Below are 26,807 nucleotides of genomic sequence, written 5' to 3'. Positions count from 1 at the left end.
TGTACTGTGCCAAAACAAAAGCATTCACATTGCTAAACTCGCAAACTATTATTTAATCACTTAGCCATAATACCAACTTACCTCATAATTTGTAATATTTTAAAATTAAGAATTACATTAAGTCTGCCCGAAATGCCTAGCCAAGCTAGGTGTTCTAGTGGTACACTCTGTAATCATTATTTTACTACATGTAAACCACACAATAACCAAATCCTGTAAACTCAGCATTGTAATCCTTATAGAGAATAAACTTTGAATTTGAATTTGAATCTCCACTCAAGGATGGAGCACTGCACTAGACCCTGCAGCACAAACTAGTCAGGTCCAACTCACACCCACCCACACCCACTCATGTATTTATCTAACCTATTTTTAAAACTACACAATGTTTTAGCCTGAATAACTGTACTCGGGAGTTTGTTCCACTCATCCACAACTCTATTACCAAACCAGTGCTTTCCTATATCCTTTCTGAATCTGAATTTTTCCAACTTGAAACCATTGCTGCTAGTCCTGTCTTGGCTGGAAATTTTCAGCACGCTATTTACATCCCCTTTATTTATTCCTGTTTTCCATTTGTCAGTTAAAAATAGTAGAGGAGAGTTATTAAATGGATAGTTAGAGGTATTGGGAAGATGGAAGGAATATTTTGAGGAATTGTTAAATGTTGATGAAGACAGGGAAGCTGTGATTTCGTGTATAGGGCAATTAGGAATAACATCTTGTAGGAGTGAGGAGGAGCCAGTTGTGAGTGTGGGGGAAGTTCATGAGGCAGTAGGTAAAATGAAAGGGGGTAAGGCAGCTGGGATTGATGGGATAAAGATAGAAATGTTAAAAGCAGGTGGGGATATAGTTTTGGAGTGGTTGGTGCAATTATTTAATAAATGTATGGAAGAGAGCATGCATAGTTCCTTTGTATAAAGGCAAAGGGGACAAAAGAGAGTGCAAAAATTATAGGGGGATAAGTCTGTTGAGTATACCTGGTAAAGTGTATGGTAGAGTTATTATTGAAAGAATTAAGAGTAAGACGGAGAATAGGATAGCAGATGAACAAAGAGGCTTTAGGAAAGGTAGGGGGTGTGTGGACCAGGTGTTTACAGTGAAACATACAAGTGAACAGTATTTAGATAAGGCTAAAGAGGTTTTTGTGGCATTTATGGATTTGGAAAAGGCATATGACAGGGTGGATAGGGGGGCAATGTGGCAGATGTTGCAGGTGTATGGTGTAGGAGGTAGGTTACTGAAAGCAGTGAAGAGTTTTTACGAGGATAGTGAGGCTCAAGTTTGAGTATATAGGAAAGAGGGGATTATTTCTCAGTAAAAGTAGGCCTTAGACAAGGATGTGTGTTGTCACCGTGGTTGCTTAATATATTTATAGATGGGGTTGAAAGAGAAGTAAATGTGAGGGTCTTGGCAAGAGGCGTGGAGTTAAAAGATAAAGAATCACACATAAAGTGGGAGTTGTCACAGTTGCTCTTTGCTGATGACACTGTGCCCTTGGGAGATTCTGAAGAGAAGTTGCAGAGGTTGGTGGATGAATTTGGTAGGGTATGCAAAAGAAGAAAATTAAAAGTGAATACAGGAAAGAGTAAGGTTATGAGGATAAGAAAAAGATTAGGTGATGAAAGATTGGATATCAGATTGGAGGGAGAGAGTATGGAGGAGGTGAATGTATTCAGATATTTGGGAGTGGACGTGTCAGCGGAAGGGTCTATGAAAGATGAGGTGAATCATAGAATTGATGAGGGGAAAAGGGTGAGCGGTGCACTTAGGAGTCTGTGGAAACAAAGAACTTTGTCCTTGAGGCAGAGGGGGGAATGTATGAGAGTATAGTTTTACCAACGCTCTTATATGGGTGTGAAGCATGGGTGATGAATGTTGCAGCGAGGAGAAGGCTGGAGGCAGTGGAGATGCCATGTCTGAGGGCAATGTGAGGTGTGAATATAATGCAGAGAATTCATAGTTTGGAAGTTAGGAGGAGGTGCGGGATTACCAAAACTGTTGTCCAGAGGGCTGAGGAAGGGTTGTTGAGGTGGTTTGGACATGTAGAGAGAATGGAGTGAAACAGAATGACTTCAAGAGTGTATCAGTCTGTAGTGGAAGGAAGGCGGGGTAGGGGTCGGCCTAGGAAAGGTTGGAGGGAGGGGATAAAGGAGGTTTTGTGTGCGAGGGGCTTGGACTTCCAGCAGGCATGCGTGAGCGTGTTTGATAGGAGTGATTGGAGACAAATGGTTTTTAATACTTGACGTGCTGTTGGAGTGTGAGCAAAGTAACGTTTATGAAGGGATTCAAGGAAACCGGCAGGCCGGACTTGAGTCCTGGAGATGGGAAGTACAGTGCCTGTACTCTGAAGGAGGGGTGTTAATGTTGCAGTTTAAAAACTGTAGTGTAAAGCACCCTTCTGGCAAGACAGTGATGGAGTGAATGACGGTGAAAGTTTTTCTTTTTCGGGCCACCCTGCCTTGGTGGGAATCGGCCAGTGTGTTAATAAAAAATAAAAATTCCATTTATACACCTCGATCATATCCCCCCTAATTCTATGCCTTTAGAGAGAGTGCAGATTCAGGGCCCTCAGTCTGTCCTCATAGGGAAGATTTCTGACACATGGGATCATCTTTGTCATCCTCCTCTGTACGTTTTCCAGAGTATTTATAGCCATTCTGTAATACGGTGACCAGAACTGACAGCATAGTCTAAATGAGGCCTAACCAAGGATATATAGAGTTGAAGAACAACCTGAGGACTTCTATTATTTATACTTCTAGATATGAAGCCAAGAATTCTGTTAGCTTTATTGCGAACACTAATGCACTGTTGTCTTGGTTTTAAATTACTGCTAACCAGTAAATCCTTTTTGCAATCAGTAGTATTAAGATCTACATCATTTAGTTTATATGTGGCATGGTTATTTACCTGTCCAACATTTAGAACTTTGCATTTGTCAATATTAAACTGCATCTGCCACTTCTCCGACCATTGCATCAGTCTATTCAAATCATCCTGGAGTGCTCTAGTGTCCTCATTAGAATGAATTGGACGGCCTATTTTGGTGTCATCAGCAAATTTGCTTATGTCGCTATTTATTCCCTCATCTATGTCGTTTATGTAAATTATGAACAACAACGGGCCCAACACTGACCCCTGAGGAACACCGCTTGTGACGTGCCCCCATTCTGATTTCTCCCCATTTATGCAAACTCTCTGCTGTCTATTTGTCAGTCATGCCTCTACCCAGGAAAAAATTTCTCCTCCTATTCTATTCCAAGACAATAGTAAATTACCAAGGCAGGTGTAAATGTTCACCTGTCAGTGTGTTTGTGACAATGTGAGTACAATTTCAGTACCTAATACTAGTGTCACAACAAAGATTAGTTATAAAATGACAAGAACTACTATAAATTGTAATTATCAGAACATACAAATTATATAAAATAATATGAAAATAGAAAAAAAGGTATATTGGCAACACTTTTGCAACCGGCAGGACTCCATGTTGTTGTCACTTGAGCATCCAGTGCCAACTTCTCGGCCTCATATCTCTGTAAGTACTGACCCTAATTTTTTATTTTTTTTATCCTATAACACTTAGAAAAATGTGCTCTTTATTTTCCTTAAAAAAAATGATTTTTTTATTTTTCAAAATATTTGGGGCACTGGGATAGTAAACGTATATCACCTGAGCAGGTAACACAGTCAACACCTGAGCAGGTAACACAGTCAACACCTGAGCAGGTAACACAGTCAACACCTGAGCAGGTAACACAGTCAACACCTGAGCAGGTAACACAGTCAACACCTGAGCAGGTAACACAGTCAACACCTGAGCAGGTAACACAGTCAACACCTGAGCAGGTAACACAGTCAACACCTGAGCAGGTAACACAGTCAACACCTGAGCAGGTAACACAGTAAACACCTGAGCAGGTAACACAGTCAACACCTGAGCAGGTAACACAGTCAACACCTGAGCAGGTAACACAGTCAACACCTGAGCAGGTAACACAGTCAACACCTGAGCAGGTAACACAGTCAACAGCTGAGCAGGTAACACAGTCAACACCTGAGCAGGTAACACAGTCAACACCTGAGCAGGTAACACAGTCAACACCTGAGCAGGTAACACAGTCAACACCTGAGCAGGTAACAACACACCTGAGCAGGTACCACACTCAACACCTGAGCAGGTAACACAGTCAACACCTGAGCAGGTAACACAGTCAACAGAGCTAACAGTCAACACCTGAGAGCAGGTAACACAGTCAACACCTGAGCAGGTAACACAGTCAACACCTGAGCAGGTAACACAGTCAACACCTGAGCAGGTAACACAGTCAACACCTGAGCAGGTAACACAGTCAACACCTGAGCAGGTAACACAGTCAACACCTGAGCAGGTAACACAGTCAACACCTGAGCAGGTAACACAGTCAACACCTGAGCAGGTAACACAGTCAACACCTGAGCAGGTAACACAGTCAACACCTGAGCAGGTAACACAGTCAACACCTGAGCAGGTAACACAGTCAACACCTGAGCAGGTAACACAGTCAACACCTGAGCAGGTAACACAGTCAACACCTGAGCAGGTAACACAGTCAACACCTGAGCAGGTAACACAGTCAACACCTGAGCAGGTAAGACAGTCAACAGCTGAGCAGGTAACACAGTCAACACCTGAGCAGGTAACACAGTCAACACCTGAGCAGGTAACACAGTCAACACCTGAGCAGGTAACACAGTCAACACCTGAGCAGGTAACACAGTCAACACCTGAGCAGGTAACACAGTCAACACCTGAGCAGGTAACACAGTCAACACCTGAGCAGGTAACACAGTCAACACCTGAGCAGGTAACACAGTCAACACCTGAGCAGGTAACACAGTCAACACCTGAGCAGGTAACACAGTCAACACCTGAGCAGGTAACACAGTCAACACCTGAGCAGGTAACACAGTCAACACCTGAGCAGGTAACACAGTCAACACCTGAGCAGGTAACACAGTCAACACCTGAGCAGGTAACACAGTCAACACCTGAGCAGGTAACACAGTCAACACCTGAGCAGGTAACACAGTCAACAAGACACAGATATGATCATGTCTGGCGCCTTAATACACTATATTTCATGGGTCAAACTCTCTCTATGTATCATCTAGCACATGAATGTTGTATTGTAATAAAGGTAGGTGTTACTCACCTGTGTTAGACACCACAGGTGTTACTCACCTGTGTTAGACACCACAGGTGTTACTCACCTGTGTTAGACACCACAGGTGTTACTCACCTGTGTTAGACACCACAGGTGTTACTCACCTGTGTTAGACACCACAGGTGTTACTCACCTGTGTTAGACACCACAGGTGTTACTCACCTGTGTTAGACACCACAGGTGTTACTCACCTGTGTTAGACACCACAGGTGTTACTCACCTGTGTTAGACACCACAGGTGTTACTCACCTGTGTGAGACACCACAGGTGTTACTCACCTGTGTTAGACACCACAGGTGTTACTCACCTGTGTTAGACACCACAGGTGTTACTCACCTGTGTTAGACACCACAGGTGTTACTCACCTGTGTTAGACACCACAGGTGTTACTCACCTGTGTTAGACACCACAGGTGTTACTCACCTGTGTTAGACACCACAGGTGTTACTCACCTGTGTTAGACACCACAGGTGTTACTCACCTGTGTTAGACACCACAGGTGTTACTCACCTGTGTTAGACACCACAGGTGTTACTCACCTGTGTTAGACACCACAGGTGTTACTCACCTGTGTTAGACACCACAGGTGTTACTCACCTGTGTTAGACACCACAGGTGTTACTCACCTGTGTTAGACACCACAGGTGTTACTCACCTGTGTTAGACACCACAAACACTGTTTATTGTTCACTTTATCACACTCACCCACCAACAACACAAGTTGTTGTTGTTGTTGTTTATAGGGCCACTGACAGTGTACGTCGTATTGAACCCTGACTTCCGCCCATCACAAAACCAACCTACACCAAAGTGGAAGGATTAGAAGCCTGGCCACTGACTGTGGGTACTACAAAGTTGTGCTCTCTCCCCCTAGTACTATGATTGCTTTGGTTCCCAACCTTGACAAAATTGACAGCAAGATATTCTGGACATTGTTTGTGAGCAATTTTATAAACATGATTTAGCTTCAGTTGTTTTACTCTGTCTTCAACATTCAGCATATCCAACTGCTGTAATTCATCCTGGCCTACATGTTCTCTTGGTCCCAGCCCCAGGATGAATCTTACGATTTTGTTCTGGGTGATTTGCAGTCTATCTTTCAGTTTTTTTGTCAAGGCAGAGTACCAAGAAGAGCAAGCGTAATCCATATGGCATTGTATAAGGGCTAGACATAGGGTCCTGCGAGCCTCAGTAGGTAGACACTGTGCTTGTCTATACAGGAACTTCAGTTTGGCATTCGCTTTCTTTACTACACTGTTCCCTATCAATTCTCCTGACATGCATGGGTCAAAGGGGATTCCCAAATATTTTACTGATGAAACCAAAGTGATGGGCTCCCCATTACATTGAACATTAAAATTATTTACCCTTCTCAGTTTATGTTTCGTGCCAAAGAGAATGGCTTCAGTTTTCCCTAGGTGTAATGATAGTTTGTTGTCTACTAACCATTTGCTGCAGGACTCCAGTTCCAGTGTTAAAACATTAGCAATATCTTGTGGGTCTTTACCTGACACTAACAGAGCACTGTCATCTGCATACAGTAGGAGTTTGCACTTGACACTGATAGGCATATCATTGACATAACATAAGAATAATAAGGGACCCAGAATACTACCTTGGGGAACTCCACATGTTATCGGCAGGGGTTCTGATTCTGTTTTGTTGATTTTGACTATTTGTCTCCTGTTGCTAAGGTAGGACTTAAACCAGTCTACAGAACCTATACCAATAGCTTGAAGTTTATTACATAATATATTGTGGTTGACAGTATCGAAGGCCTTTTGCAGGTCTAAGGTTACCATGCCTATGAGGTTCCCCTTTGACATTTCAGTTCTCAGGTAATCCATCAGATTAATAAGGGAGGTGCCGGTTGAGTAGGATCTTCTAAAGCCCGATTGATAGCTATGGAGAATGTTGTTGTCATTAAGGTACTTAACTACTTGAGAATACACCGCCCTCTCTAGAATTTTAGATATTATACTGAGTATACTAACAGGCCTATAGTTGCTTACATCAGACCTACTATTTTTCTTGAAGATAGGAGTGACTCTGGCCTCCTTGAACCCCTCCGGTACTGTATTAGTGGTGATTGATAGATTTATTATGTGAGCCACTGGTTTATTTGCAATCGTGTCATTACGATTTCTTAAGTCATGTTGATGGCAGTGAAGGGACTTGAGCTAGAGTTCGTCACGGCCACGCTAGCTGGAGATTCGTCTGTAAAAACTTGCATTTGTGGTCACAGAGGTGCCTGTGCTAACTTTCCTATGGTGTAGAAATATACCTAGTTGGATGAATCTTATTGTGGCTAGCTGGTCTAGTGGCTAACGCGACGGGCTGGAGTTTTGAGACTCTATGACCGCGGGTTCAATCCCGGCCGGGGGTATGGTTTATTTGCAATCGTGTCATTACGATTTCTTAAGTCATGTTGACGGCAGTGAAGGGACTTGAGCTAGAGTTCGTCACGGCCACGCTAGCTGGAGATTCGTCTGTAAAAACTTGCATTTGTGGTCACAGAGGTGCCTGTGCTAACTTTCCTATGGTGTAGAAATATACCTAGTTGGATGAATCTTATTGTGGCTAGCTGGTCTAGTGGCTAACGCGACGGGCTGGAGTTTTGAGACTCTATGACCGCGGGTTCAATCCCGGCCGGGGGTATGGTTTATTTGCAATCGTGTCATTACGATTTCTTAAGTCGTGTCTCAAGTTTGTCTGTCTGTCAATGATCGTCTTCCAGAACAGATTCAGCGCAGGGATGTCTAATTGGGCATGGAGAGACTCGTTTGTGGTGAAGTCCTCCCATCTGACATTAAGCACCCAGTGCAGCGCCTTGTTCTGGACTAACTGCAGTTTAAGTAAGTTCGTTTTAGCTGCAAGAGAGAGGGCTAGAGGAGAGTAAGTTATCAGAGGACGTGTAAGGGATTTGTAGAGGTGTAATTTGGTGCGTTGGGAGGCATGTTGCAGCTTGTAGAGGCCCGAAAGGGCCTTGGTAGCTACTGCATGCCTTGAGTGAATATGACCGTGTAAGAGAATAAGGTAGTCAAGATTAACGCCAAGGACAGTGACAGATTGTGTGATGGGGATGTCAGCTGTTCCGAGCTGGACAGGTAATGGAGGATCACGTTTCCTGTAGTTAAAATATGTAATGCTGGATTTAGCTGCATTGGTTTTGATCCTCCATTTTTGTTCACAGATGGCTATCCTGTCGACCTCATTTTGTGTTTTGTGTGTGAGTGTATCCATATTGGCGTGAGTGATGAGTTGTGTAATGTCGTCTGCATAGGCTAGTGTGATGGAGTTGTGGTATACAGATGTTGGAATGTCGTTAGTGTATAAAATGTAGAGGGTAGGGGAGAGGAAAGATCCCTGGGGTACTCCAGCATTTAGTGTGAAGTAGCCAGAGTAACAGCCTTGGAATTTGATTCTCATAGTACGGCCGTCTAGGAAATTGCAGGGGAGTTTACGAGGCAGGTTAAAGTTAGTGCAGAGTTTGTACTTGAGCCCTTCATGCCAGACAGTGTCAAAAAAATTTTCAACGTCTTTTGCAACCAGGGCTGTTCTGTTTCTTTGTTTTGTGTTTATGTGGATGTAGTTGAGAATGATGTTAATGGCATCCTGTGTGGATCTGTGTGTTCTGAAGCCAAATTGGCCATCAGAAAGTAGAGAGTTGTGTTCCAGGTATCTGCGAAGGCAATAGTTGAAGAGTTTTTCAAAGAGTTTTCCTTAAGCTTCGAGGAGGCTGACAGGGCGATAGTTTCTAGGATCAGAGTGGTCTTTTTTGGGTTTAGGAAGGAGGATAGCAGTAGCAGCTTTGAAGAGGGAACGGAAGTATCCAGAGGCAAGGGAGGCATTGAGGAGGTTTGTGTGGGCAGTAATGATAGAGTCAGGAAGGTTTTAGGATAATATGGTTTAGGCCTGAGGCACCAGAAGCCTTGGGAGGAAGATGTCTGAGGAGAGTTTTAATGTCCGTGTTGGTGAAAGGAGTGTCGAGTTCTTGGGAGGAGGTAAGAGAGTCCAGATGGATGTGGCTATCTGGTGTTGTTTCTTGTGTGTGTGTGTGTGTGCGCGCAGTGCTCCAGTGTTCTATGTTTTGAATGTGTCGAATAATGTTAGGGTGAGGTGGTGAGGGTGGAAGATGTTCTCCCAGATGTGTTTGATGTTAGTGGCAGCCTGCTGGTCTGAGATGTGTGTGCTGTTGTGGGTGATGTGTTTGAATTTGTTGGTGGGAGTTGTGCCTCCAGTTGTGCCTCAGAAGGCTTTAGTGTTTTTAATATGCTGTTTGTCTGCTTGTTGTACGAGTTGTGACCAGTGATTGTTGTGGTCTTGGTCTAGGCTGTGTAGAATGTTGTTTCTAAGGTAAGTGAGATCTAATCGGACTTGATTAAATCTATGTGTGTTGTAGAGGAAGCGGTTGTGGTAGCAGATAATTAGTCTTCTTGTTCTGATTGAGGGTTTGAAGGAATAACGAGTGGTGCGAGTTTTCTTTGGTATTGCGATGTTGGCTGCTTGTGTAATGGTGTCCTAGATGAGATCAAGTTGAGTGTCGATGTCAGAGATAGGTTTGTTGTTGTAGTCACAGGTGAGGTTAATATTGTCTATGTGTTGTTTGAAAACATCCCAGTGAGCATTCTTGTAGGAAAAGGAAGATGTGGCTGGAATGAGGATAGGGTTGGAGGAAATGTGTAAGATGACTGGGATGTGATCAGAGCCTGTAATAGGGCCAGGTGATATGTAGTGTTGAAATAGAGAGCTGGCGCAGTTTGTCAGAATGATGCCTGGTTTGCCCTGGCCAGTGTGCTTGAAGAAGGTGTTATTATTATTATTATTATTATAATAAAAAAGAAGCGCTAAGCCACAAGGGCTATACAGCACTGCAGCACTGCAGGGTAGGGAAGGAAGCGAGGGTATTGGGTGGCAGAAGGGGGGAGGGATGATCAGTAGGCTACAGAAAACAGTGGGGCAGAGGATAGTGCAGGGGTAGAGGGTAGCAAAAGATTGAGGTAGAAAGGGCTGAAGGTATCAGAGTTTGTGAAGTAAGTCAGTTGTTGTCAAAAAGTCAATGAGAGAGTCCAGATGAAAGGTGGGTCCATCAGCGAGAAGGGAAGGTAAAGAGAGAGCAGCGGAGCGAAGACGACGATGGAGGTAAATTCTGCGTGTTCGTTGATAAAGTGGGCAGTCTAACAGAATGTGGCTGACTGATAACGGAACCTGACAGTTCTCACAGAGTGGAGCAGGGAGCCTCTCCATGAGATATCCATGAGTAAGACGAGTATGGCCAATGCAAAGATGGGAGAGAATAGTCTCCCAACCTCGACACTTGTGACAAGAAGACGGCCAGTAACTGCAGTGATACTGCTCCTGTGGGGAGCAGCAGCAGGATAATACTGCACCACCTCTCGGGGCCCTTAACAACAACAACAGTTTGGTGTGTGTCATGGGCGCCAACACATAAGCAGTTATTAGATGTACTAGTCATTATATTTTGTTGTTGCAGAAGTACTATGAAGATTCTATGTTCAATAAAGCCTAGAGATAAGGCCTGTGTTTCTATCACAACAATTTATTGAACATAGAATATTGGGCTACCTGGTGGTGATCCTGCGCTAGACTACATCACAACATGGAGCGTTTACTGAAACCTGAGAGGCTAGACTGTGACCCCAGCTTATCAACGGCTGCTCAGGAATGGAAGCACTGGTTTAAGACTTTCGAAAACTTCTTGGGAGCCCTTCCTAAAGAAGATCTAGATAAACTATGTCTGCTCATCAATTTTGTGTCACCTAAGATATATGAGGCTATTTCTGAGTGTAATACCTATGAAGATGCTATCAAAACCCTCAAGTATCAGTATATTAAACCTACTAATGAAATCTTTGCACGCTATTGCCTTGCAACTCGCCGCCAGCAGATTGATGAATCCTTAGAGGAATACCTTCAAGCACTGAAAATTTTAGGAAAGGACTGTCACTTCCAAGCAGTGACAGCTGCTCAGTATTGTGAAGAGTCCATCAGGGATGTTTTTATCAGTGGCCTGCAATCACCAATAATAAGGCAGCGTTTATTGGAGAATAAAACTCTCGACTTAGCCGCTGCCTTTGACCAGGCAAGAGCTCTAGATTCAGCCCAGAAGAATTCTGAAGTATACAGTACCACTCAGCCTTCTCGAGTGGTAAGTGCTGCAATTCCTGACCAAGACTCTTGCAATGAAGTTACTGTGGAACCTGCCTCAGTGGCAGCAGCAGCAGGTACGGTGTGTTTCTTTTGTGGTTTTTCAAGACATCCACGTCCAAAGTGTCCTGCTCGTGAAGCAATGTGCCATAAATGCCACAAAAAAGGTCACTTTGCTAAAGTATGTCGTGCTAATGCATCAACAAGAGCTAGTGCCTCCACACATTCCAGTGATCATGCGACTCTAGCAACAGTGACTTCTGCGGCTACTCCAAATTCACTGTCAAAGGCAGTTGTGAAAGTATTCATCAAAGGAACAGAAGTAGATAGTCTTATTGATAGTGGCAGCTCAGAGAGTTTCATCAACCTTGACTTAGTTAAACGCCACTCCTTGACTGTACATCATTCATCAGGTACCGTTTCCATGGCATCAACATCTCTCTCCATTCAGACCTTAGGGTTTTGTAAGGTAAATCTCAGAGTTAATGGAAAGGATTATCAAGATGTACATTTAGCTATTCTGCCACAACTGTGTTCTGATGTTATCCTTGGTCAGGACTTTCAGAAGCTGCATGGTAGTGTCACCTTAACATATGGAGGTGAACTGCCTCCTCTTGTTGTCTGTGGTCTTAGCACTTTAAGGGTAGACCCACCAAAGCTGTTTGCAAATCTTACCGTGGATTGCCATCCTATATCAGCTAAGTCACGCCGCTATTCTTATGAGGATCGGATGTTCATTGAGAAAGAAACTCAGAGGCTGCTGAAGGAGGGTATTATAGAACCGAGTAATTCCCCTTGGCGTGTACAGGTTGTTGTTGTTAAAGATGATTATAGGAAACGGAGACTGGCTATCGATTACTCTGAGACAATCAACAAATTTACACTTCTTGATGGGTACCCTCTACCTCGAATTGATGATACAGTGAACAAAATTGCTCAGTACTATGTGTTTAGCACAACTGATCTACAGAGTGCCTATCATCAAGTCCCTATAAGGAATGAAGATAAACCATACACAGCGTTTCAGGCTAGTGATGGCCTGTATCAGTTTACCTGAGTCCCTTTTGGACTCTGGTAAACTGGGGTAGCCTGCTTCCAACGAATTATGGATTCACTCATTCAGGAAGAGCAACTCATGGGAACTTACGCGTATTTAGATAATGTTACCATTTGTGGCAAGACCCAGGAGGAACGTGATGCAAACCTTGATAAGTTTTTGGAAGCCGCCAAGAAGAAAAATATCAGTTACAATGAGGAAAAGTGCACTTTTTCAACTAAAAGGCTTAGCATCCTTGGTTATGTAGTGGAAGGAGGTTCAATATTCCAAGACCCTGAACGACTACGACCTCTACGGGAACTTCCAATGCCTCAAGACAAAAAGTCACTCCGAAGAACTCTTGGTCTCTTTGCTTATTGCTTACAATGGATCTACAACTATTCAAGTAAAGTCCGCCCATTGAGTGCTACCACATTTCCTGTGACAAAGGAAGCAGAAGCCGCTTTCCATACTCTTAAACAGGACATTGAAAACTCAGTAGTTCAAGCCATTGATGAGTCCCTACCATTCGAAGTGGAAACGGATGCATCTGACATTGCCATTGCTGCAGTCTTATCTCAGGCAGGACGACCAGTAGCCTTCTTTTCGAGAACTTTTCGAGGATCAGAGAAATGTTACGCTGCTGTAGAAAAGGAAGCCCAGGCCATCATAGAAGCAGTTCGCCACTGGAGGCATTATTTAACTGGTAGACATTTCACCATAAGGACTGACCAACGGTCCGTGATGTATATGTTCGACAAGAAGCACAAAAGTAGGATAAAGAATGACAAGATATTACGCTGGAGGATGGAACTATCGTGTTATGGCTTTGATATTCTGTACCGACCGGGTCAAGAGAACATCTCACCTGATGCATTCTCTAGGTCCCACTGTGGAGCAGCATGTCATGATTTGCAATCACTCTCAGTTACCCCTGCTGTTCTGTATCCCCAACTCTCCACCTTTAAACTCAGCTGTTCGCCTCTATCAACGACGTGCAGTGTAGAGGTGTATTTTGCTGCCCCGCTGGTACTCGAATATGTGAGTTCCGCAAGTGCTGCAGATTTGTTGTAACTATTTGCATGAGTGGATTATGCTGACTTAGGACATTGTGCTACCATCAGTACCTACGTAGGCTTAAAATGAGTGAGGAATATCTGGCCTGCTGGGTGACCTTGAAAATGGCACTATAAGACCCGCATGCCACTTACACCCATACTGCGTGTGTCTAGTGAGGTGAATGTCCCTTCCTCGACTTTCCTATTCACCGGTATCCCTTAACTCGTCGCCATTATCTACATATGGGATAAGGGCGAGTTTAGCTGATCCAGGCCAAACAGCGCTCCAAGCCAGCCAGTGAAGGCCAAGGCTACATCTGTTCTGAATCCCAGAATGCCTTTGTGAACGTTCTACAGTGTTCCGGCCGTACCTTCGGTGTTGTGAGAACTAGTTCTTATGTAGTGAAAATTTGTCTGTCATTCCAAGACACGTGTGCTAGATGTGTTAAGTGCTGCGGGTTTTGAGTAATTAACAAGTAGTACAGTGTTGGTAACTCTCGAGACGACTGTGGGCCCAGTGAATGACCTTGAAAATTGTACTGCGACCTGCAGGCCACTACACCCATATTGCCTGTGTCTAGCGAGGTGAATATCCTTTCCTTGTCCCTTCTCCTTCCTCGATTTGGAACTCAGCCGTTCGCCTCTATTTGCTTGTGGTCTAGAGGCGGTTTTTTTGCCAGACCACATGGGTGCTTGAGTGCCCGTGTCCTCTGTGCCGCACTCTGCTCATCTTGCGAGTGTCTCCTGTGTGCCTGTCTGCCTGCTGCAAGCAGGTGTCCGGGTGGTTGGCGCGGGCTTGGCGAGCACAGTCAAGCAAGCTTGAGGGCAGCACTTAAAGCTAGCCAGAACAAGCTAAGGCAGCCTGCAGTTATAGCTGTCCTAGGGCCCAGCATGTCTGTATACGTTCTGCAGTGCTGCTGGCATACCAGTGTTTCCTGTAGTGGCTTGAGAACAATTTGACGAGCATTGCAGTGCTGACATTTTGAGTGGGACATGCCAGAGGTTCACTTATAAACACAGTAAGCTTGTGGTGATTGGCTTGTACACAGTGAACATTCATCTGTCATACGTGTGCTAGAAGTGTTAAGTGCTGCTTTCCCCAACAGTTAATTGTCATTTGTAAGCCTGTATTAAGACTTTAAAAGGCTCAGAGTGTACTTCAGTGTAGTGACTCCTTACATTTGATAAATCAGTGTAATACATGCTCTGCTCAGTGTAATTGAACTATTAAATACGGTTACATAATTAAGTTGCTTGTCCTAGTGTCATTGTTGTGTTTTCTAATACTTTTTCTCATTCAGACTGAAACTTTACTGCTAAATTCCCAGTAATATTTCAAATTGCAGTGTTCATCTGTGATGTGAGTGTGTAACTTATGCTTTGTATTTTTACTGTGAACAAGCTTACTCCTGCATAATGTTCAGTTTCATGAATACTTTCTTACTTGAGTAATTCGGTTACCTTTCAACTGTGTTAAGCAAGAGTCAGCCTGTTAACATCTATGTTCCTTGCCATCGCATCTAGTGGGTCTAGCGCCTAGTTAAAATTGTAATAGTAACAATTTGCAATCATTATACTTCTAGTTATACATTGTATAAATTGTTTTAGACTATTTGATCAACTGGATTGTAGTGTTTAACTTCTGATACACCAATTTAATGACTGCAGACACGCACTGACACATAATAAACACATTAAAACGCTGGTACCTCTCCAGAAGCTGGGCCTAGTGTGTGACCTTGAGAAGTTCAGTGTGTTTATTACGACCAGCGGTGTACCACTCTCACCTATATTTACATCAACAAAAGTGTATTCTAAGTGATAAAGTGTACACTTGGTGTACTTGGTAACACTTGTCATACATAGTAACGCATGTGTAAGTGAGATTGTTTAGGTACTGGTTCATCTATCTACAGCTGCACACTTATGCTTGCATACATATAAAACATAGTAACGTGTGAGTTACCCAGGATGGACCAAGCAAGTCCACCACAGTGATTTATCTCATTGTCATTGTAACATTACCTAGTTTTTTTTTTTTTTTTTTTTTTTTTTAGTAATACTGTTTACAATCTATGGTTGGGGTAAGAGGTTGTCTTCAGCATTCATTGTGATGTCTGCTATATTATTATTTCAGTGAGGTACATTAGGTGGCAGTAGCCTGAACTAACTCAAGTGGAAGTTATCATTGAATCTGAACCTCTTGTTTAATGTGATGCATGACAGAATTCTAATTTTATGATCAATATTACCTACTTTGTCTCTCTCTCTCTCTCTCTCTCTCTCTCTCTCTCTCTCTCTCTCTCTCTCTCTCTCTCTCTCTCTCTCTCTCTCTCTCTCTCTCTCTCTCTCTTTTCATCTTTGTAATTTGTGACAAGGTGTAAGACCTCGCCTGTACCATCCATTATATCATTATATGTACCATATTATTAACACAGATACAAGAGGTCTCTGAGTGTGTTTTTGGTGGGTGTGTGTCGTATTGAGTGGTGGTGGTCTGGGTTGAGTATGGTTGGAGGTGTTCATTGAACTTGAGCACTTGTGTCTTGTGATCTATTTTGGACTTCTGACTTTGTAGTGAATATTTGCTCTTGCATAAGCTATAAGGGAAAGACAAGCGAGGAATTCTTGTGTTGTGAGTCTTACACCAGATATCATCTCTGGCAAACATGGCAACTTTCATAGAGGAACCTATTTCTGCAGGTGATGGAAATGATGATAGCTTCCAGACCTTTAAAAGTAAACAAAAGAGAAAAAGTGAGAAAGGGCTAGAGCGTCGACGTAGTCAGACTCACTTGACTCGTACACAATGTGATACTAAACGTCCCTGGTGCACAGAGGCTGCAAGAAGTCTTTCTTCAAAGGAAGAATGTGTTAAGCTGAACTTCCCTGACAACACCCCGCTGCCTGCTAAGTGTTCATGGCTAATGGAAGCTGTAAACAAGCATCCTAACTCAAGGATCCAATTTAGGAAAAACACACACAACTTTGTGTTTGTGGAACAGAATAAAGAGCTGATCAATGATGTACTTAGTACACCTTATGGGGATATTAAGCTGCTCCGACCTCCATCAGACACTCACCACTTTAAAAAATGGGTCAGTATCATAATCTTTGGATACCCTCTCTGCATGGACCCATCCCATTTGACTCTAAGTGAGCATATCATCAAGCCTAAAAGACTTAAAGGAAAATCCCAAATTATTGCCAGTTGGGTAGGTCCTGTGCCCCTCCCCCGGAATATCTGGGTGAATTGTTTACGTTTCCTAAACATCGAAGTGTACCTACCCCCTAAACGTAGGTGTTACAAATGCCAGCACTATGGCCATGTTGCAGTAGACTGTGGAATACTACATTCTTGGTGTGGTAAGTGTGCTGGGAAACATTCCACTAGAGAATGCACAGTAGGCCCTGACAGCCGAAAATTTAAGTGTATAAACTGTAAAGAAGTTGGGGTTACAGTTTCCCACAAGGAATGCAGTCAGAACCCAAACAACCTTCGATGTAAACCTGATAACAGTCCTTTAATGGTAACTGAGGATGGGGCCATCCAGTCTACCACAGCCAGATCTGAGACTGAACCTCTGCAAAGTGTGCAAGAACCCCACCTCACTGCAAAGGATTCTGGTGATACCAGAATGCCATCACACACACCAGCTGTGGAGGAGCTAGCCATCCCTGCTAGCACATATGGAACTACTGGTCTGCCACTACAGATACCTATGGCTACACCTGAATATGGGGATGAGTTCGTCATTTTTCCCAATACACACAACTACAACAGTCAGACGGACACCACACAGGTAACCTCCCTGGAAATTGGAGATGAGTCAGATGCACAGGACCTACCTGCAATGAATGATGAAACAGAGAACACTAATGTAACCATGGTACCTGTTAAGGTGATAGGTGTTAAAGAAAGCACTAACTCAGAAGTGCCATCCTCCGGAGAGGCATTGGATTCGCCTGACCTTCCTCATATTATAACAACTTTCCTGAAAAAAATTGAGCATCTTGAACAGATCCTGACAAGTTTAATAAATATATGTAATCAGGATGATGCTCTTGAGCATGGTGATGATGTCAAAAGTGCAGCAATCTCCGTTCAGCTTCCAACAATTTGTGAGAAAGAAGCCCATAACTCTTGCCTTCAAGACTTGCCTTATAACTGGCTGCCAAAATGCCGAAAAATACTTAAAAATAAAGGTCCTGAAGATAAAGACGTACAAACTATGCTATTTGCTCTTAAGTATCTGCACACTGTAGTCAAAGCATAATAGTTTTACCATCTTATGAACAAGAGATTGTAATAACTCACTACAATGGATACATTACAAATCTTTTCATGGAACATTGCTTCCATCAGGAAGCGGTTGCCTGACTTACATCATATTAGTGCAACCAAGAATATTGATGTCATCTGTTTGCAGGAATGTAGATTGAAAGATGGAGCACCTCCACCAAACTTGCCTGGATATGCAGCTTATAACCTAAGGTCAACCAACTGTTGTGTGATGTATGTCAGAAAGAGCTTGCCACATTCACTCCTTTCCTTGCAGAGTCGAGTTAACATGCAGTATCATGGTGTCAAAGTATATGCAGGCGATTTTTCCATAAATATTTTTAATCTCTATGCCCCAGCGAACCAGCTTCGACCTGATGCTTTACCAGATCGCATCAATAGTGAACCTACCATCATTCTTGGAGATTTTAATGCCAGACATAAGAATATTGGTGGGTCTATAACAAACACCAATGGAACTAAACTAGTGAGATTGCTAAATGAGCATGATAATGTTCGAATTGTGGGCACTACTGAGCCTACTCACATATATGGTGGCATACTAGATCTGTGTCTTGGATTCAATACATCATATACGATGCATGACTCTGTCATAGTTGATGATCTTCTATCTGATCACTTCCCAAGACTAACAACTGTCAATCTTGATCACATCTCCAGCAATCAAGGAGCTAAATACAGAAGGAGGAAACTTATTCTAAAACCAGAGCACAGAGACAACTTTATTAACCACTTGGATCAATGGTATAAGAACTACGAGCCCATTGGCACACAAAAATTTAATGATGATTTAATTACCACTATTGAGAGTGTTCTCACAGATCAAGTGGGCAGGAATAGGAAACAAAAACCCTCCACTATAAATAACAATAAAAACCAATGTAAATACTATAATGATCCACAGCTGCGCAATCTAACACGTGCAGCTAGGAGGATTGGTAAAGCATACCGTGAATGTACAACCCCAGACCTGCTCAGAACGTTCCAAGCTGCACTAACAAATGCAAGGAATAGAAAGGAAGAACTTAGGCAACAGGAATGGGAACAATTTGTTAGTGGATTAAATAGGTCCACCCCTTTGAGTTTGGCTTGGTAAGGTATAAATAAAATAACCAGGAAAAAGACTGGCAATGTTGCTCATCCCTTTCCTCTTGAAAAAGCAAATGACCTCATAAATGACTGGTCCAAAACATCCAGGCATGAAAGCCTTCCATCTCATATTAGAAAAAAATTAGAGAGTACTTCTGAAGAAATGTTGAAACTGATTAATTTTATGAGCCAAAATATTGATGAGAGTGATTGCCGAGTATGAATTAGATAATGCATTAACCAAAGGTCGATCAACTGCTCCTGGAGAGGATGGTATAACCTATGATATTCTCAGAACTCTAAGGCACGTGCGTGATAACCCTTTGTTGGCACTGTATAATCTCAGTTACATTGAGGGCGTTCTTCCTACTTCCTGGACCAATAGTCTCATTGTGCCTATCCCTAAGCCCCAACAGCCTGATACATTTAGGCCGATCTCCTTAACTAGTTGTCTTTGTAAAACTTTTGAAAGAATGATGCTTAACAGACTGTACTACAGAATCAGACATCAACTTTCCCCCTACCTCTATGGGTTCATGAAAGGTAAAAGTGTGCAGAACTGTATTTCCACCTTTCTCACTGCACACACCTCTACTAGTTTTACCACTTTTCTTGATCTAAAATCTGCATTTGATATTGCGAACAGAACCGTTATACTACATGAACTAGCCAAAATGAATATTGGTGGTAGCTTACTCTGCTGGATAATAGGATACCTGTCAAATAGAGTATCCTCTGTCCTTTACCAAGGCTTCAGAAGTGATTCTAAAGAAATGTCTTTAGGTACACCGCAGGGAGGAGTTCTTAGTCCCATGCTATTTAATATTCTGATTAATGCTCTCCTAAATGCTCTACCTGCCTCACCTAAACATATAGCTATAAGCTATGCTTATGATATCATGATCCATACAACAGGGCATAAGAAGATGAATACCATTCTTAATGAAGTTCAAGCAATTTGTAATCAACTAGGCCTCATAATATCTTCCTCTAAAACTAAGATATTAACAAGCAAACGACATCCCCCACCCATCTATTTGCAGGGTGAAATCATTAGCTACGTTAAAACTTACAGATATCTTGGTGTAGATGTACCCTTTAACAAATCCACTATACCACAACTAAACAAGAAATGTAAAGCTAGGCTAAATGCTCTCAAAGCTGTTGCTGGCTACAATCCCAACTATGGTGCTAATGTGAGAATCGTGAGAATGATGTACATAGGAGAATTAGTGTGCACTACCTAGCAGAGTTTACTGCCAGAGGGGAATCATAGGTCTGTGTCCAGTGTGGAAAAAAATAATAATAATTGAACTTTTCGTGTCAGAGGAAAGAAAGTCTCCCTGATAACATTGAGTATACATAGCGTATAGTGTATACTACAGTGGCTCCCTAGTATATTGATGATAAAGGCTAAAGTGTCATTTGAAAACAGGTGAATTTGTAAATGAAGTGATAAGCCTATAGAGGCAGGTGCCAGAAGTCGCCAGAAACTTACCACAGGTCAGCTGTTTTTAATAATCTTCCTGGCTTGCTAGTGTACTCGCATATAATCTAGTGATACCAGTGAATAGCAGAATACAGTGTTGTAGTAACAACTAACCAGTATTATAATGGTACTTAGTGGAGTGGAGTGACTTTCATTAGTTTCTTTTTCTTGAAATACGAGATGTTACTGTGAATTTCATATAACCTGTAGTTACCAGCGGTCGCAATATACACAACGAGAAGCAATTATTACTACAGAAAAAGCGTCCTTCCTCCAAAATTTGCACCAGTCAACTATAGTGATAATATAGCATTTATTGTGGTGGAGACGGAAAAAAAAAAATAGAAAAGCCAGATACAGCGATTGATAAACAAGGGTGGAGGTCGACCGTTCGTCATTGTAGGAGCTGCCAGATATCACCGGCTCTTCAACACGCAAGTTATACTTTTGTATCAGTCAAATCACATATTACTCGGGTAGATAATTTCCAGTAGATCCTTCATGTGTTAGCTCAAATCACCGACCAGTATGTTTTAAATAAGTGACCCTCTGATCAGAGCAGATCGACTGGTCCGAACCCTTGACTGGTCCGAACCCTTGACTGGTCCGAACCCGGGACTGGTTTCAAACAGTTTCGTTGGACAATAAAGCAGACTGTAAACGGATGGGGTTGTAGGCGCCCTTATAAACACAAACATTAAAAATCAGGAACGTGACGGTAAGCTGTCCAATATACAAAAAGAGTTAGAAACAGAAATACAAATAGCTAGAGCTTCATTTAAGGTTATTAATATAATATTCAAGAGGTTGCTAGTAGAATTGCAGTAAATCAACCATTCAAATCATTATGAAGCTGTGTGTAGTCTGTGGTCAGTCAAACAAACGGGCTTCCACATGGATAAATTGTCATTTTTGTGGAAATTGGTGTCACGCTCCTTGTGCAGATATCCCAGAACTAGCTACAAGCAGTATTAAAACAGAGAAGTGTTTTTGGGTATGCCCAAATGAGGAAAATCTGTGGACTAAAATCACAAGGGTATTAAAAGAGGACAACATCAAAGTTGCTTTCATAGAAAACCTGGAAGCTTTCTACAACAGATGGGAACATAAAAAGTCTGGGCTGAATGGTACTGCCCTTGATACTGGCCATGTAGTCACAAACTGTAAGGCTGGAGGTGATGTCCTGGTAGTCAGTAAATGTGGGGCTGATAGTGCTGTCCTGGGAGACAGAAATGGTGAAGCTGGAGGTGCTGTCCTGGGAGACAGAAATGGTGAAGCTGGAGATACTGTCCTGGGAGACAGAAATGGTGAAGCTGGAGATACTGTCCTGGGAGACAGAAATGGTGAAGCTGGAGATTTTGTCCAGGTAGTCGGGAATTATACGCAGGAAGGAATACATATAAATGACCTCATAGGGGACAGGAGCCATAGTAGGGAAACAAGTGTAGTCAAAGATAAGATAAAACCAATATTGCAAACTAGAAATACCGCAGGAAATAGCAAACAAGAGGACTCCAATAGCAATAGTGAGGATAAATTACCAAAAACAACTGGTGGGAGCTCCATTGTTGGTGCTAGGGAGGATAGAAGTAAGACAGGGAAACATGCACCAACAGGGAATACAGTCACAGAAACCCAAGGCAAGCGGAAACCAAGCCTGTGCACATACTATGCACTTGGTATCTGCTGGCATGGGAAATCTGGAAAAACAGATGGGACATGCAACTATGACCACCCTAGAAAATGCCATGCCCATATGAAAACAGGAAAATGCAAACTCCCTTCCTGTAAGCTTTTTCACCCTGAAATGTGTACCTCTTCAGTACAGGAAAGACTGTGCTATAACTTAAATTGCCAGGCATACCATCTAAAGGGGACAAAAAGATACAAAACATCCAGGCCATGGGAAAACCTGTGTAGCCACAGCCACTCAAGAGGGAGAGGTTTTTTAGTGCCAGGAAGGAAAAAAAAACTGGCAGGAAACGGCAGAAATCGTACACCAAATCCAGTCATTCCTGGAGTGGAACCACAGTCGATGGCCTCCACTCCAAACCAACAGATACAGATACTAATGCCGGAAAAAAAATCCCCCCCCAGTACCAACAATACCACCAGTCCGATAACATTCTTCTTTGCAAATATACAGGGTCTAAAGCCAGCAACAAACAACAAAATACCTTTCATTCGTGGACTGCTTGCAGAGGCAAAGGCAATGTTCGCGGCTTTCACTGAGACCCACATAAAGGATCACTTGGACAACGAAATATGGATCCCAGGTTACAACCTATACAGATGTGACAGAGTGAACAGGCAAAAGGGGGGGGTTGGCCTGTACATTGCAGAGTCACTTGTTTGCACAGAACTGCTTAATGCCTCAAATGATGTAGTGGAAGTTTTAGCAGTAAAGGTCGAGAACCAAAATCTAGTCATTGTGGTAGTCTACAAGCCTCCGGATGCAACATCCCAACAATTCCAGGAACAGCTGTTAAAAATTGACCACTGTCTGGAAAATCTTCCAGCTCCTGCACCCAACATCTTGCACCTGGGGGACTTCAACTTAAGGCACCTAAAATGGAGGAATATAGCAAATAATATTGTTGCAGAAATAACACCAGGAGGCAGCTCTGATGAAAACTCACACTCACACGAGCTTTTAAATCTCTGCACAAAATTCAATTTAAACCAGCAAATAATAGAGCCTACTAGACTGGAGAATACACTAGACCTCATCTTCACTAACAATGATGATCTGATAAGAAATGTCACCATATCAAAAACAATATACTCAGATCACAACATAATTGAGGTTCAGACATGTATGCGTGGAGCCCCAGACCGACAAAATGAGACTAGTCACGAGGGAGCATTCACCAAATTCAACTTCAATAACAAAAACATAAAGTGGGACCAAGTAAACCAAGTCCTAACCGATATAAGCTGGGAAGATATACTAAGCAACACAGACCCAAACTTATGCCTAGAACAGATTAACTCGGTGGCACTCGATGTATGCACAAGGCTTATTCCTCTAAGAAAAAGGAGGAGTAGATGTAAAATAGAAAGAGACAGGCGCTCCCTTTACAGGCGACGGAAAAGAATAACAGAGCGGCTAAAAGAGGTCAATATATCTGAAATGCGCAGAGAGACACTGGTCAGAGAAATAGCAAGCATCGAACTTAAGCTAAAAGAATCCTTTAGGAGTCAGGAATCGCGGGAAGAACTAAAAGCCATAAATGAAATCGAAAGAAACCCAAAGTATTTCTTCTCCTATGCCAAATCAAAATCGAGAACAACGTCCAGTATTGGGCCCCTACTTAAACAAGATATGTCCTACACAGATGACAGCAAGGAAATGAGTGAGCTACTCAAGTCCCAATATGACTCAGTTTTTAGCAAGCCGCTAACCAGACTGAGAGTCGAAGATCAAAACGAATTTTTTATGAGAGAGCCACAAAATTTGATTAACACAAGCCTATCCGATGTTATCCTGACGCCAAATGACTTCGAACAGGCGATAAATGACATGCCCATGCACTCTGCCCCAGGGCCAGACTCATGGAACTCTGTGTTCATCAAGAACTGCAAGAAGCCCCTATCACGAGCCTTTTCCATCCTATGGAGAGGGAGCATGGACACGGGGGTCGTCCCTCAGTTACTAAAAACAACAGACATAGCCCCACTCCAAAAAGGGGGCAGTAAAGCAACAGCAAAGAACTACAGACCAATAGCACTAACATCCCATATCATAAAAATCTTTGAAAGGGTCCTAAGAAGCAAGATCACCACCCATCTAGAAACCCATCAGTTACACAACCCAGGGCAACATGGGTTTAGAACAGGTCGCTCCTGTCTGTCTCAACTACTGGATCACTACGACAAGGTCCTAAATGCACTAGAAGACAAAAAGAATGCAGATGTAATATATACAGAATTTGCAAAAGCCTTCGACAAGTGTGACCATGGCGTAATAGCGCACAAAATGCGCGCTAAAGGAATAACAGGAAAAGTCGGTCGATGGATCTATAATTTCCTCACTAACAGAACACAGAGAGTAATCGTCAACAGAGTAAAGTCCGAGGCAGCTACGGTGAAAAGCTCTGTTCCACAAGGCACAGTACTAGCTCCCATCTTGTTCCTCATCCTCATATCCGACATAGACAAGGATGTCAGCCACAGCACCGTGTCTTCCTTTGCAGATGACACCCGAATCTGCATGACAGTGTCTTCCATTGCAGACACTGAAAGGCTCCAGGCAGACATCAACCAAATCTTTCAGTGGGCTGCAGAAAACAATATGAAGTTCAACGATGAGAAATTTCAATTACTCAGATATGGTAAACATGAGGAAATTAAATCTTCATCAGAGTACAAAACAAATTCTGGCCACAAAATAGAGCGAAACACCAACGTCAAAGACCTGGGAGTGATTATGTCGGAGGATCTCACCTTCAAGGACCATAACATTGTATCAATCGCATCTGCTAGAAAAATGACAGGATGGATAATGAGAACCTTCAAAACTGGGGAGGCCAAGCCCATGATGACACTCTTCAGGTCACTTGTTCTATCTAGGCTGGAATATTGCTGCACTCTAACAGCACCTTTCAAGGCAGGTGAAATTGCCGACCTAGAAAATGTACAGAGAACTTTCACGGCACGCATAACGGAGATAAAACACCTCAATTACTGGGAGCGCTTGAGGTTTCTAAACCTGTATTCCCTGGAACGCAGGAGGGAGAGATACATGATTATAAACACCTGGAAAATCCTAGAGGGACTAGTACCGAACTTGCACACGAAAATCACTCACTACGAAAGCAAAAGACTTGGCAGACGATGCACCATCCCCCCAATGAAAAGCAGGGGTGTCACTAGCACGTTAAGAGACCATACAATAAGTGTCAGGGGCCCGAGACTGTTCAACTGCCTCCCAGCACACATAAAGGGGATTACCAACAGACCCCTGGCAGTCTTCAAGCTGGCACTGGACAAGCACCTAAAGTCAGTTCCTGATCAGCCGGGCTGTGGCTCGTACGTTGGTTTGCGTGCAGCCAGCAGCAACAGCCTGGTTGAACAGGCGCTGATCCACCAGGAGGCCTGGTCACAGACCGGGCCGCGGGGGCGTTGACCCCCGAAACTCTCTCCAGGTAAACTCCAGGTCCTTAATTGATTATGCTGCTCCCATGTTGATATTAGCTAGAGAAAGTTCTCTCCGACCCTTGGAGTTAATGCAAAATGAAGCTCTCAGGATTATTCTTGGCTGTCCCAGATCTACAAAAGTTCTTAACATGAGGAAGGAGCTTGGTATTTCTAGTATCAGTGATAGGATTGTTGAAATTAACACTGTACTCGGTATTAGAATGTTGAGAAACGAACCAGACACTGTCACAGTGAATCTTACCAAGTGTCTAGAGGTAAATACACACAGATCTAAATGGATTGTGAAAACGTGCAATTGCATTAAGTTTTATAACCTGCAAAAACTGTATCACTGTAGGCAACAAGAGCATTTCACCCCTCCATGGAAGATGTGTTCATTTAATATCACATACCTACAAGTCCCTCCCAAGAAGCTCATTGCTAGTAATCCCTTCCTTAAATCTCTTGTTAGAGCAACTGCTCAAGAAGAAATTTCTCACCTAGCTGGTAGTAACAAGTTATCACAAGTTATATACACTGATGGATCTAAACAGGAGTCTTCTGGCAGGGCTGCATCTGCTCTTGTTGCCACCTCCCTAGTTAAGAACGATAATAAATTTGTTGAGTTAGGCATAAGAATTAACAACTGGGAGTCTACACTGCAAACTGAATTGTTTGCAATCCTAATGGCGCTAAAGCTAACCTATGACACTGAGCTTGACTCTATCATCATTACTGATTCTATGTCATCATTGAAGGCTCTTGGCTCATATAATGACTCCAACAACATGCTCATTGGGGAAGCCAGGTATAGATACTCAAAATTTAGGGACAAAGGAATTAATGTACAATTGCTATGGATCCCATCACACATTGGATTACTCCTTCATGATAAAGTTGATATGTTAGCCAAGAAGAGTATCGAGAAGGAGAATGTAGAATATAACTTTGGTATAACTGTGTCTAGCATTAGGAATAATATTAGGAGAGAAGTAAATAATGAAAATGATTGTTATAGGAATGCAGTTAGATGCCTGAGTAGATCTATAACCCTCTATGATAACATGAACGTAGATAAGTATGTTTATGGAGCAACTTGCAATGTGAACAGACTGACTGATGTTGTAGTGGCCAGGCTTAGGCTTGGTTACAAGTACTTCTGGCAGTTTGGGAGACACACAGATGATGATCAAACTAAATGTAAATTATGTGATCAGGCATATGGTCACTCTCTTGAACACTATGTGCTTAATTGTCCACTTATTGAGGAATACAGAGACAGACAGTATAATAACCTATGTGACATTTCAAGATA

General features: G+C 42.7%; 1 pseudogene; it reads right to left on the bottom strand.

The window, feature by feature from the left end:
• The window catches only part of LOC138855438 (zinc finger protein 84-like), a 65,852-nt pseudogene extending 59,909 nt beyond the window's left edge, over positions 1-5,943 (bottom strand).
• Positions 5,944-26,807: the final 20,864 nt, after the last annotated feature.

The sequence above is a fragment of the Cherax quadricarinatus genome, chromosome 94, assembly GCF_038502225.1.
Source record: "Cherax quadricarinatus isolate ZL_2023a chromosome 94, ASM3850222v1, whole genome shotgun sequence".
In the NCBI taxonomy this organism is placed as follows: domain Eukaryota; kingdom Metazoa; phylum Arthropoda; class Malacostraca; order Decapoda; family Parastacidae; genus Cherax; species Cherax quadricarinatus.
Note: the sequence above shows the minus strand (reverse complement) of the source record. Positions and strands in the feature narration are given on the sequence as shown.